Consider the following 19,671-nt stretch of genomic DNA (forward strand, 5'->3'; position numbering starts at 1 on the left):
TATAACTGAAAATAAAAATATGAGAATATTTTCTTTGCTACTAATCTTCTAGTAATTATCCGTACGACACAACCAATTCCTTATATTATTATTATTATTTTTTCCTTCAGTGTCTCTTTAAGCTATGTAAATAGTAGGCTACCCTGCAGGCCTGGAGCTTTCTCCTATGAGTGTTGTGTTACTTGATGGACAGTGACATCTAGTGGTGAATACTGAGCCACACAGGAAAAAAATTGCGTCTGTACTTTGCCCGTGGCTGCAGTTTGGGCGCTGGGTGAAGCTGAGAGACGGCTCTCCCTGGGCTAGGCATTCCAGGGGAACACAACAAATATTTTCATACTGATTACCTAATTCACTCCTTTTGTGGTGAAATTGGGGGGCCAGCAATTGCAGACACCTGAATTACAGTGAAATTCCCTCTGCGCTGCTGTAGCCGTATTTAACATTATGGTCTATGGTTGTGCCCAAAACAGTGCTGCCCGGGGCAGGTGCCAGTGTGACCTGACTCTTTCTGGATTGCCCCCAGCAGGCCTGCAAGAATATCATTGTCTGTAATTGTCCTTGCAAACAGGATCAGGGCTAGGACCCACTAGGAGCCCATTTGCAGCGCCTGCTGATCACTGGCTTGTTTGAGGTGCGGTACAACAAATTCCATGAGGGTAACGTACTGCATGCAGTGCAATTATATGGGTGTGGTTCTGGGTGCAGTACAAGCAAGCATAAGTCTATGGACTGTATGCTGCTAAGTCTTGCATCGCATCAAAAAAGCGTGATGCGACTTTCCATCACCATTACGATCTTATTTTTTCTAAATACGCAAGGTGATGGATATCATGTGAAAGTAGCCTTAAGGCTAGATTCACAGTGGGACGTTGCGTTTTGATGCCACGTTAAAGTCGCACCGCAAGCTTACAACGCAACGCGCTCAAAAAGTGGCAACGCAGCGTTACCGTCGCATACAGCAGATACAGTAAAAAATACAGGCAATGAAAAGTATGCTTCCAAGTCATTACTGAGCATGTGCAAACAGTCCAACGCAGCTAATAACGTGTATAATGCACTGCATGCAGTACTTTTACTTAACGTGCAGCGTTAGTCACTAATGCAACGTGTGCACTGTGAATGGGGCATTGATTTTTCATTGCAGTGAGTTATTCTGCGTTAAATGCTGTTTTAACGTGCGACTTTAACGTCCCACTGTGAACTTAGCCTAAAGCAAACCTGAACTGAAAATTAGAAGGCAAAATAAACATACACAGGTCCTACTTACCTATTAAAATGCATGTAAACACATACAAATAAGAAGTAGGTTTCTTCCAGATAAAAATGAGCTATAAATTACTTTTCTCCTATGTTGCTGTCACTTACAGTACTAGTCGAAATTTGACAGAACTGACAGGTTTTGGACTAGTCCATCTGTTGTTCATGGGGGATTCTCAGCAAGGTTTTTAAAATACATTCCCTGAAAAGGATGTATACAATGATGCTGGCCAGCCTTCCTACTCGCTGCACACTTTTTTGGCAGTTGGACAGAGCAACTACCATTTATTAAGTGCTTTTGAAGATAAACAAAACCATGAGGAGATGGGCTGGTCCAAAACCTGTCAGTTATGTCAGATTTCTGCTACCTACTGTAAGTGACAACAACATAGGAGAAATTTAATGTATGGCTCATTTTACTCTGGAAAAAATGTTCTTATTTTTATGTGTTTAACTACTTTAGCCTTTTGGATGTTTTTAGTACGTCCAAAAGGTTGCTACTGCGGCGCTGCGATCGCGCTTCTGTGCCGCTGCCCGTTAGCCTGGAGATCAATGAATGGGAACATAGTTCCCATTCATTGATCTAAGTCCCCGGTAGAAAGACCGACGGGTTCTTTGAGAAGCTGCAATCTTTCTGAAGAAAAAAAAAGTCTCCCGTCCTCCCTATACTTCCTGGAAGCGAGAGTGCTCGCTTCCAGTACTAAAAAAAAACCCTACATTGTAACAGGCGACGGAGATGCCGCCGCAGTGGAGAGCGGCATGTCCGCCGTCTCCGCATGTCAGCCGGCGGCGGTCCCCGCCTCGCCGTCACGGACAGGTGCTTCGGCCGCACACAGGGCACGGACTACGCGTGTGCGCGCCCGGCGGCAGGACCTTTATGCAGCTAAACGGAGAGTCAGCTGACTCACCGGTCAGCTGACTCCAGCTAGCTGCGGATTGGCTGAGCGGCTGGGTGGCGCTGCAGAAACGCTCCCAGCATATAAGGAGCTGTTTGTCAGTTGCTCCTCGTCTGCTGTCGTGAATACCTCGTGTGCTAGCGCTCAGACCTTAGACTAGATCCCTGGTGTTGATGCTAAGGATTTCACACCAAGATTAGGACATTGCTGATATTGTATTTGATTTCCTGTGTATGATTCTCGGCTAACTCTGACTCTGATCCTGCTTTCTGACTCTGTACTTCTGCCTATCTGCCTTAACTGTTGCTGAACCTTTTGCCTGATTACCAACTACTCTCTTGCCTTACGATTTTATACCGATACTTACCTCTCTGTTGCTGAACCTTCTGCCTGATTACCAATTACTCTCTTGCCTTACGATTTTGTACCGACACTTACCTCACTGTTGCCAACTCGATTAGTCTGACTCCTCTACTCTCACCAGAGGGCCCTTGTCTCTGGTGAGGGGCTCTGTACTGTTAGGGCCCTCCAGCTCCTCTGGAGAGGTACAGCCAAGACTATCAGTTCTATTGTTGCACCAAATACCACATTATTGTATTCCTCTGCTATACTAGTATTATTGGTGATTCTGCAGGTCACCACATAATCTGGTATAGAGTCTGCATTATTGGTGATTCTGCAGATCTCCATATAATCAGACATTTGAGTCGCTACACAGTACCATTACATACATCTACATACATTTTTTTATTAAATAAACACACATTATTACATTTAAAATTAACTGTTTACCACCCACACCAAAAATTACCCAAATGAAAAATGAAATTTTTATGAAAACAAAATTACAATTAAAAATAAATAAATAAATAGTTACCTAAGGGTCTGAGCTTTTTTAATATGTTTGTGAAGAGGGTATATTACTAATATTTTTTTAAATTATAAGCTTGTAAATAGTGATGGACGCAAAACTGAAAAAAATGCACATTTATTTCCAAATAAAATATTAGCGCCATACATTGTGATAGAGACATCATTTAAATGGTGTAATAAGCGGGACAAATGGGCAAATAAAATACAAGATATAGATCAATATTATTGGGGAATGAATTGGAGGTGAAAATTGTTTGGGTGCATAAGGTGAAAAAACGATTGAAGGCTGAAGTGGTTAAATGTATTTTAAATTTTACGATTTTCTTGATAGTGGTCCTTTAGGAACCTGAAGTGAGTAAAATGATTTAAAATAAACACACGACTTAGCTGCAAATGAATATTACATACTTACCTCGCCATCAGTTCCTCTCAGAAGCTCACCGTTTTCTTCTTACAGTTATCCCTTCCAGTTCTGACAATATTTTGTCAGAACTGAAATATACCAGTTGTTGTCAGTTATAAATCAGCAGCTGTCAGTTACAACTGAATGTGCAAGGTAATGTCCATGTTTCCCTATGGCTCACGTGGGCGATATTACAGTTTAACAGTGTGCTGACCAGGAAGCTGTTATGGGGTAATGGCCATTTTTAAAATGGAGGACAGAGAATTCCATTGAGCACAGTGGACAAATAGGACACAGGAGAGGAGAAAGAGATTGAGGAGTAGACTACATGGGAGGTAAGTATGACCTGTGGATGGTTATTTTGACTTTTTATTTTCAGTTCAGGTTCTCTCTAAAGGGAAGCTGGACTGAAAATTAAAAGTCAAAATAAACATACACACGTCATTCTTACCTGCCATGTAGTCTACCCCTCAATCTCTCTCCCCTCTCCTGCATTCTGTTTGTCCACAGTGATCAATGAAATTCATGGAATTCTCCGTCCTCCATTTTGAAAATGGTCATTACCCCATAACAGCTTCCGGGTCAGCACACTGTTAAACTGTAATATCGCCCACTTGAGCCATAGGAAAACATGGACATTACCTTGCTCATCAGTTGTCCTTTCAGTTATAACTGACATCAACTGATATATAACTGACAGCAACTGATATATTTCATTTCTGACAAAATGTTGTCAGAAATGGGAGGAATTGTTGCAAGAAGAGAATTAGTGAGCTTCTGAGAGGAACTGACAGTGAGGTAAGTATGTAATATTCATTTGCAGGTACATCATATGTTTATCTTAAATAATTTTACTCAGTTCAGGTTCACTTTAAGTTATGACTGACAGCAACTGATAAATAACTGACAGCAAATTATATATTTCAGTTCTGGCTGAAAGCGATCGTTGTTAGAAGAAAATGGTGGGCTTCTGAGAGGAACTGACAGCGAAGTATGTAATATTCATTTGCAGGTACATATTGTATTTATTTACATGCCTACAAACAGCAAAAGACACCAACATTTTGATTCTCTGGACATGCTCATACAAAGAGCGGCCAGATCAGAATTCTTGTTCTTGACACCTGCTTATTAAGTTTTGTTCCAGTTCTGATTTTCCTGGCCCTAGTATTGATAAATATGTTGCAATCTCTTTACTACTAGAGCTTCTTTACTAGTGCTGTGTTTTGTGGTGGGCAGTGACATCTAGTGGTAAATACTAAGCACTGCTGTCATCTTTATCACAATGAATGTCCACAAGGTATCTCCTTGGGACATAGTGTAACATCACATGCAGGTTTATTCAGTTTATTTTGAATTCAGGTGTGTGTAATTTAAAAAAAAAAGGTTGGGTAACACCAGGCAACTCATTATTTTTTGAAACTGTTAAAGCCCGTTTCCTTGTGCGGTGCGATTCCGTTGCGGAAAACGCGAAAACGAATTTGTATGCAAATTTAAACATGAAAACGCGTTAAAATTCGCAACTGTTTGTAACTATGCAAATTTAACCATGTCAGTGCCTGTGTGCTTTTATATTGATTTAAGGTGAAAACGTACGCAAATTCGCATGTAAAATTCGCATAGCGAAACCGCAAGCGAATTTCCGACTAAATACATTACAGGCAAATTGCACACTAGCCTTGCAGTGTGTGAATTCTGATGGCTCTTCTTTTCAATTTTTTTCTGCACAGTCCACTGCACAGCATTTCTGACAAGTGGAAACAGGCCCTAAGCCAAAGATGCACCTGAATTTGTAGTTTACAGTACACCTAGAGGAGCAAATGTATTCTTTTTGCTATCTAGCCCTCTAGTCTAGCTTTCACATCCTCCTCCACGTTTCCTTGTATAGCATCTCAGTTTACCCCTACATCATTGGCTGCCTCCCTCCTCCATAAGCAGTCCTATGTATAGCAGACTTCACCATGCCTCCCTTTGCAACCTTTTCTTTTTTTGTACATGATGCAGGCACACTTTCCATGAAGGTGGTGCGGTTTGCATATAGCCCACAGCAGGGCATTTTCTATGCTAAATTGCACCCAGAGCAAGGGTGTAAAAATTGCTCCCACCCCCACCCCATGGACTCGTGAACAGTGATGAGCGAAAATGCAAAAATTCTATTCGCCGAATTTTCGCCTAATTTCGTTTCGACAGGCGAACTTTCGATCGAATATTTTCACGTTAATTTTCGCCTAATGCCCGTTATTTTCATGTTAAATTTGTAGTTAATCGCGTACGTATTTCCGTGTAGTCGTAGTACCGTACGCGTGCGCTAACTGCGTTTATACGCATGTATTAGCGGATTATTGCGGACATTTTTCCGCATAAGGGCATAAGCGTCCGCATACAGTGACGTTTCTTCAATTTTCGATGCTGGTCGAAAACGCAAATATTTCTGAAGATTTTCGCGAAAATTCGCTGAATTCGAAAACGGGATTTTCGATGCGAAAATGACTTTGGCGAAAATTCGCAAGCAACACTGCTCGTGAACTTTTTTTGTGATGCACTATTTAGACCTCCAGTATAGATAGCCAGGTATAGGAAGCCAGGTATAGGTGCCCTTAGTATAGGTAGCTAGGCATAGGTGCCCCCAGTAAAAGTATCCAGCATAGGTGCCCCAGTATGGTTAGCTAGGTATAGGTTCCCCCAGTACACATAGCTAGGCATAGGTGCCTCCCAGTATAGGTAGCCAGGCATAGGTGCCTACCAGTATAGGTTACCCAGGAAAGCTCCCCCAGTATAGGTAGCCAGCTATAGGTATCCCCAGTAAAGGTTAGCTAGGTATAGGTGCTCCCCCCCCCCCCCCCCCCCCGAAGCAAGGTATGGGTGCCCTCAGTGTAGTTTAGCCAGGTCTAGTTGCACTCAGTATAGATTCCCCCAGAATAGGTACCCCAGTATATTAGCCAGCCATAGGTCCCCCCAGTATAGGTAGCCAGGCATAGGTGAGCCAGTATAGTTGCCTCCGGTATAGGTTAGCCAGGTAGGTGCCTCCAGCATAGGTAGCCAGTATAGTTGCCCACAGTATAGGTTAGATAGGCAGGCGTCCCCGGTAAAAGTTAGATAGGTAGGTGTCCCCAGTACAGGTTAGCTAGGTGGGTGCCTCTAATATAGGTAGCCAGAATAGTTGCCCCAAGCATAGGTTAGATAGGTAGATGCCCCCAGTATAGGTTAGTTAGGTAGGTGCCTCCAATATAGGTAGCCAGTATAGTTGTCACCTGTATAGACTAGCTAGGTAGGTAGGTGCCCCCAATACAGGTTAGATAAGTTAATGCTCCCACTTTAGGTTAGATAGGTAGCTGCCCCCCAGTATAGGTTAGGTAGGTGCCCCCCAGTATAGGTTAGATAGGTAGCTGCCCCCCAGTATAGGTTAGATAGGTAGGTGCCCCCAGTATAGGTTAGATAGGTAGCTGCCCCCCAGTATAGGTTAGATTAGGTAGGTGCCCCCCAGTATAGGTTAGATTAGGTAGCTGCCCCCTCAGTATAGGTTAGATTAGGTAGCTGCCCCCCAGGTTAGATAGGTAGCTGCCCCCCAGTATAGGTTAGGTAGGTGCCCCCAGTATAGGTTAGATAGGTAGCTGCCCCCCAGTATAGGTTAGATAGGTAGCTGCCCCCCAGTATAGGTTAGATAGGTAGCTGCCCCCAGTATAGGTTAGATAGAAAGCTGCCCCCCAGTATAGGTTAGATTAGTTAGGTGCCCCCCAGTATAGGTTAGATTAGGTAGCTGCCCCCTCAATATAGGTTAGATTAGGTAGCTGCCACCCAGGTTAGATAGGTAGGTGCCCCCCAGTATAGGTTAGATAGGTAGCTGCCCCAGTATATATTAGGTAGCTGCCCCCCAGTATAGGTTAGATTAGGTAGGTGCCCCCCAGTATAGGTTAGATTAGGTAGCTGCCCCCTCAATATAGGTTAGATTAGGTAGCTGCCCCCCAGGTTAGATAGGTAGGTGCCCCCCAGTATAGGTTAGATTAGGTAGGTGCCCCCCAGTATAGGTTAGATTAGGTAGGTGCCCCCCAGGATAGGTTAGATAGGTAGGTGCCCCCCAGGATAGGTTAGATAGGTAGGTGCCCCCAGTATAGGTTAGATTAGGTAGGTGCCCCCCAGGATAGGTTAGATTAGGTAGGTGTAGAGTTGAGCCGAAATTTTCGTAATTTCGCATTACTAAAATTACGCATGCGAAATTTGCGATTACGATGCGAAATTACGGTAGCGTAATTGCCATTAAAATCGTAATTGAAAATACCGTAAGCGTAATTTTCAACGCGTAATTTCGCGTTTCGTTCATGCCGTAATTTCGCATTAAACGCTACCGTAATTTCGCGTTAAACCGTAACGCTCCGTATAATATAAAAAAGCCGCCGACTTTAAGGGTTAATAGCAAAGCCCCCTTAAATGCTAAGAGCCTCAAATTTGGAGAATATATTAAGGAGATCAGGAGGAATAAGAGGAAAAAATTTTTTTTCAAAAAGACCTTATAGTTTTTGAGAAAATCGATGTTAAAGTTTCAAAGGAAAAATGTAAACATTTAAAAACCCGCCGACTTTAACGGTTAATAGAAAAGCCTGCTTAAAGTTTAGGAACACCAAATTCCCAGGGTATATTAAGGGGATCAGTGGGAATAAGAGGAAAAAATTTTTTTTCAAAAAGACCTTATAGTTTTTGAGAAAATCGATTTTTAAGTTTCAAGGGCGAAAATGTCTTTTAAATGCGGAAAATGTCCGTTTTTTTTGCACAGGTAACAATAGTGTATTATTTTCATAGATTCCCCCAAGTGGGAAGAGTTTTACTTACTTCGTTCTGAGTGTGGGAAATATAAAAAAAAAACGACGTGGGGTCCCCCCTCCCAGACCACTTTAACCCCTTGTCCCCCATGCAGGCTGGGATAGCCAGAATGCGGAGCACCGGCCGCGAGGGGCTCCGCACCCTGACTATACCAGCCCACATGGTCCATGGATTGGGGGGTCTCGGAAGGGGAGGGGCAGCCAAGCTTTCCCCTCCCCCTCCGAGCCCTTGTCCAATCCAAGGACAAGGGGCTCTTCTCCACCTCCGATGGGCGGTGGAGGTGGAGGCCGCGATTTCCTGGGGGGGAGGTTCATGGTGGAATCTGGGAGTCCCCTTTAAAAAGGGGTCCCCCAGATGCCCACCCCCCCTCCCAGGAGAAATGAGTATAGAGGTACTTGTACCCCATACCCATTTCCTTTAAGAGGTAAAGTAAATAAACACACAGACACTTAGAAAAAGTATTTTAATTGAACAAAAAACATAACCACGAAAAAAGTCCTTTAATATTCTTAATTAACCATTAATACTTACCTGTCCCTTTAAATAAATGATCCCTCGCAATATCCTCGGAAATGTTCTATCAGTTACAATGTAACAAAGTTATTACAATGTAACAACTTTGTTACATTGTAACTACGCCGCACCCGACGTCACTCACCGCCGCCGCCGCCGCCGCGTCTGTGCTGCAGGACCCGACAGAGCTCTGAGCTATAGCTCAGAGCTCTGAGAAGCATCTTTGTATTTTGGCTCCAAGGAGCCCCATTGGTCCTTAGCAGACCAATGGGGTTCCTTCTGATTTAAAGGAACCCCATTGGTCTGCTAAGGACCAATGGGGCTCCTTGGAGCCCAAATACAAAGATGCTTCTCAGAGCTCTGAGCTATATAGCTCAGAGCTCTGTCGGGTCCTGCAGCACAGACGCGGCGGCGGCGGCGGTGAGTGACGTCGGGTGCGGCGTAGTTACAATGTAACAAAGTTGTTACATTGTAATAACTTTGTTACATTGTAACTGATAGAACATTTCCGAGGATATTGCGAGGGATCATTTATTTAAAGGCGAAATTTCGCAAAATCGTAATTAGGTCATTACGCTCATCTCTAGGTAGGTGCCCCCCAGGATAGGTTAGATAGGTAGGAGCCCCCCAGGATAGGTTAGATAGGTAGCTGCCCCAGTATAGGTTAGGTAGGTGCCCCCCATGATCGAGGGGGGAGCCGCAGCCGCGGGGAGGGCAGCCCGACCTCTCCCTCCCTTCCTCTCCCCGGGCCGCCCTCCGTGCGATCCCACCTCGGACGGTGTGCAGAGCAATGCAGCAGGGAAGCGCTGTGCATAACTACTCACCTCGCTGGCTCCAAGCGCTGCTCTCTCGCCGCCAGTCTCCTCTCTGCCTACACACTGATACACACACACCGCAGCGTGTGTGTGTATCAGCGTGTAGGCAGAGAGGAGACTGGCGGTGAGAGAGCAGCGCTTGGAGCCAGCGAGGTGAGTAGTTATGCACAGCGCTTCCCTGCTGCATTACTCTGCACACCGTCCGAGGGGGGATCGCACGGAGGGCGGCCCGGGGAGAGGAAGGGAGGGAGAGGTCGGGCTGCCCTCCCCGCGGCTGCAGCTCCCCCTCCATCACAGCGCCCCCCTTCCAGCAGCACTCCGGGCAGCGGCACGCCCCGCACGGCCGTAGAAACGGCCATGCCCAGTATATGTAACGTAGCCAGGCATAGGTGCCTCCCAGTATAGGTAGCCAGGCATAGGTGCCTCCCAGTATAGGTAGCCAGGCATAGTTGCCCCCAGCATAGGATAACCAGGTAGGTTCTCCCACCCGCATACTCTCTACTTCCTGCTAATCAGGAAGTAGTGAAAGTATAAGTGACGCTGCAGATAGAGGAGCCCAGCTGACGTGAACATTGCTTGGAGCTGGAAGGAGGTGAGCTGTTTTCAGAGGATTCCATTGTGCTTACTCTGCAGTGGAGGGGGAAGCACGGATGCGGGTCCCCGGGGAGAGCGAGGAAAAAGCCCTTTGATTGTGTACTGCACTGATCTGTTACCCAATTCCTGCTCGGATTTTTCTGGTTACGCTTTCATTGTCTAGTGTGGTTTTGGTGGTACTTCTGTCTTCTCGACCTCAGTCTCTATGACTTGCTTGCCGAAGTCCTGCGGGGTAACCGTAGTCAGGAATGTGCTAATATGTCACCTCCTGTGCAGTTTAGGGGAAGAGTGTGGTATAAGATTGGGGTATAGAGACTGTAAGAAGATGGGAGATCTGACAAGCCTCACCCCTGGCTGGAGTTTATATAAGGAATCTCAGGACATACTTGGAGACAGGATACAATGCTATACTCACCTGCCCCCACTGAAGGAGAGAGACGTAAATTTGCAAAAGGAGGCTACTTGAAAAGACCTGAAAGGACCTGCAATTATTACCACAACTAATTCTTTGTTCAACTTTTCACAGACCACCTCAGGAAACCTCTGGACAGATTTAAAGTAAACCTGAGATGAATGGGAGAAGAGAACTGTTACTTTCCTGGGGCTTCCTCCAGCCTCCTGTAGTCCATCAGTTCCCTTGACATCCTTCCGGTCCGATTCGCTGTGTGTCTGTGAAGTCCACGATCCAGCTGGGTTGTGGGCCACTGCAAATGGGCAGTTCCACACTGTGCACCTCCTCCATCATGCTCCTGTGGCCAGAAGCGTTCTGTGCAAACGCAATTACAGTGTTAACAAGTATTACAGTCTCACAGGAGTGCAATCAGGGTGTGTGTGTGGCGGGGACCATGCCTGCGCAGTAGTCTGTGGCTCAACCAAGTAGAGGACTTTACTCAGTTGACGGCGGCACGACAGAGGACATTGTGGGAGCTGATAAACTACAGGGGACTGGAAGAAACCTCAGGTACGTATAAAATTGCTTTCTCAAATTCATTTCAAGTGCACTTTAACCACTTGAGGACCACAGTCTTTTCGCCCCTTAAGGACCAGAGCCTTTTTCTCCATTCAGACCACTGCAGCTTTCACGGTTTATTGCTCGGTCATACAACTTACCTCCTAAATGAATTTTACCTCCTTTTCTTGTCACTAATACAGCTTTCTTTTGGTGCTATTTGATTGCTGCTGCGAGTTTTAGTTTTTATTATATTTATCAAAAAAGACATGAATTTTGTCAAAAAAAATGATTTTTTTTACTTTCTGTGCTGACATTTTTTCAAATAAAGTAAAATTTCTGTATACATTTTTGTCCAAATTTATTGTGCTGCATGTCTTTGATTTAAAAAAAATCCATTCGGTGTATATTTATTGGTTTGGGTAAAAGTTATAGCGATTACAAACTATGGTGCCAAAAGTGAATTTTCCCATTTTGAAGCATCTCTGACTTTTCTGACCACCTGTCATGTTTCATGAGGTGCTAAAATTCCAGGATAGTATAAATAACCCCCAAATGACCCCATTTTGGAAAGAAGACATCCACAAGTATTCACTGAGAGGCATGGTGAGTTCATAGAAGATTTTATTTTTTGTCACAAGTTAGCGGAAAATGACACTTTGTGACAAAAAAAAAGCTTCCATTTATTCTAACTTGCAACAAAAAAAATGAAATCTGCCATGGACTCACTATGCTCCTCTCTGAATACCTTGAAGTGTGTACTTTCCAAAATGGGGTCATTTGTGGGGTGTGTTTACTGTCCTGGCATTTTGGGTGGTGCCTAATTGTAAGCACCCCTGTAAATACTAAAGGTGCTCATTGGACTTTGGGCCCCTTAGCGCAGTTAGGCTGCAAAAAAGTGCCACACATGTGGTATTGCCGTACTCAGGAGAAGTAGTATAATGTGTTGAAAAGCATGCTTATATTCCATAGCTGGGATTTGAACCCAGGACGCAGTGGGTAGTAGGTATCTGTCTTAACCTCTAGACCATGGGTCCCCAACCTGGGGGCCGTGGCCCCCTGGGGGTCCTTGGGCAGATTTCTGGGGGGCCGCGGCTTCTCCCTCTCCCCCTGCGGCCGCCGCTCCTGTTACCTTATGAGCGGGCGGCCGCTTCCTTCCTTATATTCCTTCAGTCGTGGCTCTTCTCTTCGCAGCATGTCGTATTACAGCAGCGCTTCCTGCACGGCTGCTGTAAGGAGCCAAGGGACAGCAGTTCCCATAGTAACGGTGATGCGTATCGCCGCTACAGGAAGCCGCTACCCCACCTCCTTCCCTCCTTACAGCAGCCGTGCAGGAAGCGCTGCTGTAATACAACATGCTGCAAAGAGGAGAGCCGCGGCTGAAGGAATATAAGGAAGGAGGCGGACGCCCGCTCATAAGGTAACAGGAGCGGCGGCCGCGGGGGGGGGGGGGGGCGGAGAGAGCACCTCTGCTAGCTACACTGGGGCAGCTATACTGGGGTAACTACTGGGCTAACTGTACTGGCTACACTGGGCTAACTGTACTAGGTATACTGGGCTAACTGTACTTGCTATACTGGGCTAACTGTACTAGGTATACTGGGCTAACTGTACTTGCTATACTGGGCTAACTGTACTTGCTATACTGTGGTAACTGTACTTGCTATACTGGGCTAACTGTACTTGCTATACTGTGGTAACTGTACTGCTATACTGTGGTAACTGTACTTGCTATACTGTGGTAACTGTACTAGCTATACTGTGGTAACTGTACTAGCTATACTGTGGTAACTGTACTAGCTATACTGTGGTAACTGTACTAGCTATACTGTGGTAACTGTACTTGCTATACTGTGGTAACTGTACTAGCTATACTATGGTAACTGTACTTGCTATACTGTGGTAACTGTACTGGCTATAGTGTGGTAACTGTACTTGCTATACTGGGGTAACTGTACTAACTATACTGGGGTAACTATACTAACTATATTGGGGTAACTATACTACCTAACTAACTATACTGAGGCAACTATAGTCCTTATACAGGGGCAACTGTGGTAGCTACCTATACTGGGGGCAACTATACCTAGATACCTACTTACCTATATACTACACTCAAAATCAGGGAAAAGAGGGGGGGGCTGCCACCGCCACTAACCACACCCCCCCTCCCCCCGGGGGGCCCCAGAGAAAAGTTTGGTCGGGATAGTGGGCCCCGGGCTTAAAAAGGTTGGGGACCCCTGCTCTAGACCATGAAGCACACTACATGCTAAAGCTGGCCTAGCATTAACCATACTACCATTATGATCAATTCAATAGAAAAAGTAACATGATTAAGGATTTGTACTTTTTGAAAAGCATGCTTATATACCATAGCATATCTATTGAATTGATCATAATGGTAGTATGATACATGCTACGCCGGGTTTAGCATGTAGAGGTGGGACAAGGTCCTTCAGCACCCAAGGCTGAGACAGCAAAGTGCGCCCCCCATCCCTCCCACCCCAGCCGTCACACACTGATTGCTATTACACTAAGAGGTGCCCCAGGGCACCCAACCCCCCCAACACCTTAATCTCTACTTATCTGGCTTGCAGTCACTGCCATGTATCACCTTTTCTTATTTCTTTCTGCTTCAAACACAATTGGGAATGACAGCTGAATGAATTGTGCACCGCCTCCTACACTGCGCCCTGAGGCTGGAGCCTCTCCAGCCTCTGCCTCAGCCCGGCCCTGAGTGTGGTTTATGGTCTAGGGGGTAAGACAGATACCTACTACCATGTAGTGTGGTTCATGGTCTAGAGGGTAAGACAGATACCTACTACACACTGCATCCTGGGTTCAAATCCCAGCTATGGTATATAAGCATGCTTTTCAAAAAGTACAAATCCTTAATCATGCTACTTTTTCTATTGAATTGATCATAATGGTAGTATGGTTTATGCTAGGCCAGCTTTATCATGTAGTGTGGTTCATGGTCTAGAGGGTAAGACAGATACCTACTGCACACTGTGTCCTGGGTTCAAATCCCAGCTATGGTATATAAGCTGTTTTGAAAATCTGCAATTCCCTACTTGATGATATGATATGAGAGAGAGAGAGAGAGAGAGAGAGAGAGAGAGAGAGAGAGAGAGAGAGAGAGAGAGAGAGATATTAGGGTGTTATACCGGAAAATTCCGTTGGAATTATAAAATTTCCGCGGAATTCCGTTTAAGGGCTCGTTTCCACTATCGCGAATCTGCATGCGTCCAACGCATGCAGATTCGCACATGTAATGCAAGTGAATGGACCTGTTTCCACTGTAGCGTTTGCGTGGTGCGTTTTTATGAGCGGTGAAAAAACGCACAAAAGAGCCAACGAATTCGCCTGCTAGTGGAATGCATGCGAATCGCCGCTAATGTATTTAATAGGGAAATCGCATGCGTTATTTTACGCGTTATTTTACGCGATTACGCATGCGATTCCGCATAGGAACCAATGTAAATTAACACAGGCAGTGACATGGTTAAAAACGCACATAGCCTAACCTATGCGAAATTGCATGCGTAATCGCGTAAAATAACGCGTAAAAAAACGCACCTGCATGCGATTTCTTCTGCGGTGGAATCCAGGCGATTCCGCACCGCTACAGTGGAAACGAGCCCTAAGAGGTATAGGAATTCCGTTCCGACCACTGGAATCGGAATTAGCTAATTCCGTCCGGAATCACGGAATTAATAATTCCGTGGAATTTTTCGACCATCCCTATTGGCCACTCGTCGCACCTTCAACAGAAGATCGGCCATGCCTGGTATGTCCTCAGGAACCGCTGAACTACTAGGTTCATCACGTGCACCAGGCAAGGGATGTGTGTCAGCTTAGCCAACCTTAAAGCGCGAATGAGATTACTCCCATTATCACACACAACCATGCCCGGTTTCAGGTCCAGCGGTGCCAGCCACAAATCCGTCTGTTCCTTTATTCCCCTCCAAATTTCCTCCCCTGTGTGCTGCTTATCCCCAAGGCTGATCAGCTTCAGCAACGCTTGCTGACGCATGCCAACAGCTGTGCTGCACTGCTTCCACGATCCTACTGCTGCTGGGTTAGCGTTTCCGGATGAGGTACAGCTTTGAGATGTGTTGGAGGAGAAGGAGTCAGAGAGGTAGGTGCTGCTGTTGTTATCCAGTGGGAGGGACGGCGGTGCAGCTGTTTGCGGCGTGGGCAACACCCGCGCCGTAGCAGGTGAGGAATCGCTGCCAGGCTCCACAAGGTATCGACCCTGGCCGAACGCACTCGTCCAGGTGTCAGTGGTGAGGTGAACCTTGCAGGCAACGGCATTCTTCAAGCTTCGGGTTATTTTGCTGACCACGTGCTCATGCAACTCAGGCACTGCAGAGCGCGCAAAGTGGTAGCGGCTGGGAACCACGTAACGTGGGATGGCCACTGACATCATGCCCTTGAAGCTGTTTGTCTCCACCACTGGATATGGCAGCATTTCGCAGGCCAGAAGCTTGGCTATGCTGGCTGTTAGTGCCACGGCCCGGGGGTCATTTGCTGGCAATTTCCTCTTGCGCTCCAACATCTCCGAGACAGACAATTGAACCGTAGGGCTGCACACTGAAGGGCTGTTGGTTGTTGTGTTTGATGAAGACTGGGAGACCTCAAGAGCACTATTCCGGAAAGTGACAGTGTCGGCGTCGTCTGATGTTTGTGAATGTTGTTGTGAACCACGCAATGGCTGGGCTACTGCTGCTGCTGAGGAGGGTCTGGTGGTGAGTCTTTTGACCCCAAGGGAGGCAGTGTTGCTGGTACCCTGTCCTGCCGCATTTGCCCACAGAGTGGGATGTTTGGATACCATGTGGCGGGTCATGCTGGTGGAGGAGAGGTTGTTAATATTTTTCCCCTTGCTCAGGCGGGTCTTGCACACCTTGCAAATCACCATGGTACCATCCTCACTGCAGTCTTCAAAGAAAGGCCAGACTTTGGAGCACCTGCCTTGCTGGCGATTTCTGTTTGCGCCTCTTTTGCGTCTCACTTGAACTTCCACGCTTGTGGTGCCTGAAATTTTGCGCCGCCTACCTTGTGGCACAAGGCGAACTCGTGCAGCAGTGGGTTCTTCAACAGACTCATCTGTGCTGCTACGACGGCGATGTTCTCCTTAACATACAAAATCTGGGTCTGTGTCCACATTGTCCAAACCCTCCTCTTCCATCTCCTCAAACTCGTCATATGTGATTGTGGGCCGCCGCCGTGGAGTAGAGAACAACCTCTGCGCAGCTCACTCCAACGTCGTCTTCCAGATCTTCTCGGCCGACCTCCTGCAATTGAAACCCCTCCTGCCCAACTTGCTCTGGGATTTGGGTTTCAAAGTCCTCAGACTCGCCTTGCATTTCAGTGCGCGGTGCATTTCCCACAGTAAATGGTTGTGAATCCGGGCACAACATTTCTGGCTGTTCCATTGACCTTTGAAAGGTGGAAGTTTGTTGGGCTGGGAATAGCTCCTGCGAATACCCCATTGTGTCCTGAGAAAATTCTTCGGACTGGTTATTTGGCAGTTGTGTGCGTGGTGTCGCTGCCGGTTGTGTCAGCTTTGTGCCCACTGGCTTTGTGCCCTGCTGGACACTTGAGAAGTCATCCAATTAATTATCTGGTCCTGTTCTTTTGGATTTGTGAGGGTTGATTTCCTGGACAACATGGGCGGTATTGAGTGGGTTTTCTTCGGTGCTCCACTGTGGCCTGTACGTGAACCGTCAGGGGAAACACCTCTTCCCTTGCCCCTCCCTCTTTCACATGATTTCTTCTTCATTTCACTTATCCTTAAGGTACACGCTGACTGGCTGCAGTACAGTGGCAGTACAGAAATGCTATACAGTGGCGGGTGAGCGGTGTACTACTGTTCCCAGCAGAGACACAGAGTGGCAGTAAACACAATGCTATACAGTGGTGGGTGAGCGGTGTACTACTGTTCCCAGCAGCGACACAGAGCACAATGCTTTACAGTGGTGGGTGAGCGGTGTACTACTGTTCCCAGCAGCGACACAGAGTGGAAGTAAACACAATGCTATACAGTGGTGGGTGAGCGGTGTACACAGAGTGGCAGTAAACACAATGCTTTATAGTGTGGGTGAGCGGTGTACTACTGTTCCCAGCAGCGACACAGAGCACAATGCTATACAGTGGTGGGTGAGCGGTGTACTACTGTTCCCAGCAGCGACACAGAGCACAATGCTATACAGTGGTGGGTGAGCGGTGTACTACTGTTCCCAGCAGAGACACAGAGTGGCAGTAAACACAATGCTATATAGTGTGGCTGAGCGGTGTACTACTGTTCCCAGCAGCGACACAGAGCACAATGCTATACAGTGGTGGGTGAGCGGTGTACTACTGTTCCCAGCAGCGACACAGAGCACAATGCTATACAGTGGTGGGTGAGCGGTGTACTACTATTCCCAGCAGTGACACAGAGCACAATGCTATACAGTGGTGGGTGAGCGGTGTACTACTGTTCCCAGCAGAGACACAGAGTGGCAGTAAACACAATGCTATATAGTGTGGGTGAGCGGTGTACTACTGTTCCCAGCAGCGACACAGAGCACAATGCTATACAGTGGTGGGTGAGCGGTGTACTACTGTTCCCAGCAGCGACACAGAGCACAATGCTATACAGTGGTGGGTGAGCGGTGTACTACTGTTCCCAGCAGAGACACAGAGCACAATTCTATACAGTGGTGGGTGGGTGAGCGGTGTACTACTGTTCCCAGCAGCGACACAGAGCACAATGCTATACAGTGGTGGGTGAGCGGTGTACTACTATTCCCAGCAGCGACACAGAGCACAATGCTATACAGTGGTGGGTGAGCGGTGTACTACTGTTCCCAGCAGAGACACAGAGTGGCAGTAAACACAATGCTATATAGTGTGGGTGAGCGGTGTACTACTGTTCCCAGCAGCGACACAGAGCACAATGCTATACAGTGGTGGGTGAGCGGTGTACTACTATTCCCAGCAGCGACACAGAGCACAATGCTATACAGTGGTGGGTGAGCGGTGTACTACTATTCCCAGCAGCGACACAGAGCACAATGCTATACAGTGGCGGGTGAGCGGTGTACTACTGTTCCCAGCAGAGACACAGAGTGGCAGTAAACACAATGCTATATAGTGTGGGGGAGCGGTGTACTACTGTTCCCAGCAGCGACACAGAGCACAATGCTATACAGTGGTGGGTGAGCGGTGTACTACTGTTCCCAGCAGCGACACAGAGCACAATGCTATACAGTGGTGGGTGAGCGGTGTACTACTGTTCCCAGCAGCGACACAGAGCACAATGCTATACAGTGGTGGGTGAGCGGTGTACTACTATTCCCAGCAGCGACACAGAGCACAACGCTATACAGTGGTGGGTGGGTGAGCGGTGTACTACTGTTCCCAGCAGCGACACAGAGCACAATGCTATACAGTGGTGGGTGAGCGGTGTACTACTGTTCCCAGCAGCGACACAGAGCACAATGCTATACAGTGGTGGGTGAGCGGTGTACTACTATTCCCAGCAGCGACACAGAGCACAACGCTATACAGTGGTGGGTGGGTGAGCGGTGTACTACTGTTCCCAGCAGCGACACAGAGCACAATGCTATACAGTGGTGGGTGAGCGGTGTACTACTATTCCCAGCAGCGACAGAGAGCACAATGCTATACAGGGTGAGCGGTGTACTACTGTTCCCAGCAGAGACACAGAGTGGCAGTAAACACAATGCTATATAGTGTGGGGGAGCGGTGTACTACTGTTCCCAGCAGCGACACAGAGCACAATGCTATACAGTGGTGGGTGAGCGGTGTACTACTGTTCCCAGCAGCGACACAGAGCACAATGCTATACAGTGGTGGGTGAGCGGTGTACTACTGTTCCCAGCAGCGACACAGAGCACAATGCTATACAGTGGTGGGTGAGCGGTGTACTACTATTCCCAGCAGCGACACAGAGCACAACGCTATACAGTGGTGGGTGGGTGAGCGGTGTACTACTGTTCCCAGCAGCGACACAGAGCACAATGCTATACAGTGGTGGGTGAGCGGTGTACTACTATTCCCAGCAGCGACAGAGAGCACAATGCTATACAGGGTGAGCGGTGTACTACTGTTCCCAGCAGAGACACAGAGTGGCAGTAAACACAATGCTATATAGTGTGGGTGAGCGGTGTACTACTATTCCCAGCAGCGACACAGAGCACAACGCTATACAGTGGTGGGTGGGTGAGCGGTGTACTACTGTTCCCAGCAGCGACACAGAGCACAATGCTATACAGTGGTGGGTGAGCGGTGTACTACTGTTCCCAGCAGAGACACAGAGTGGCAGTAAACACAATGCTATACAGTGGTGGGTGAGCGGTGTACTACTATTCCCAGCAGCGACAGAGAGCACAATGCTATACAGGGTGAGCGGTGTACTACTGTTCCCAGCAGAGACACAGAGTGGCAGTAAACACAATGCTATATAGTGTGGGTGAGCGGTGTACTACTGTTCCCAGCAGCGACACAATGACTGGGGGGACTCTGGCTAGCCTGGCTGGAGAG

The 19,671-nt window shown here is 47.1% G+C and overlaps 1 protein-coding gene across 1 annotated transcript in view; it reads left to right on the forward strand.

Annotated features, from left to right (window-relative positions):
* Positions 1 to 4,403: 4,403 nt before the first annotated feature.
* LOC137562728 (beta-1,3-galactosyltransferase 1-like) overlaps positions 4,404 to 19,671 on the forward strand; it is a 147,509-nt gene continuing 132,241 nt past the window's right edge. Inside the window, exon 1 of the mRNA XM_068274365.1 lies at positions 4,404 to 4,423. The gene's annotated coding sequence lies outside the window, so the exon portion shown is untranslated. The remainder of the gene's footprint in view (positions 4,424 to 19,671) is intronic.

This window comes from Hyperolius riggenbachi, chromosome 3, assembly GCF_040937935.1.
Source record: "Hyperolius riggenbachi isolate aHypRig1 chromosome 3, aHypRig1.pri, whole genome shotgun sequence".
NCBI classification, from domain to species: Eukaryota; Metazoa; Chordata; class Amphibia; order Anura; family Hyperoliidae; genus Hyperolius; species Hyperolius riggenbachi.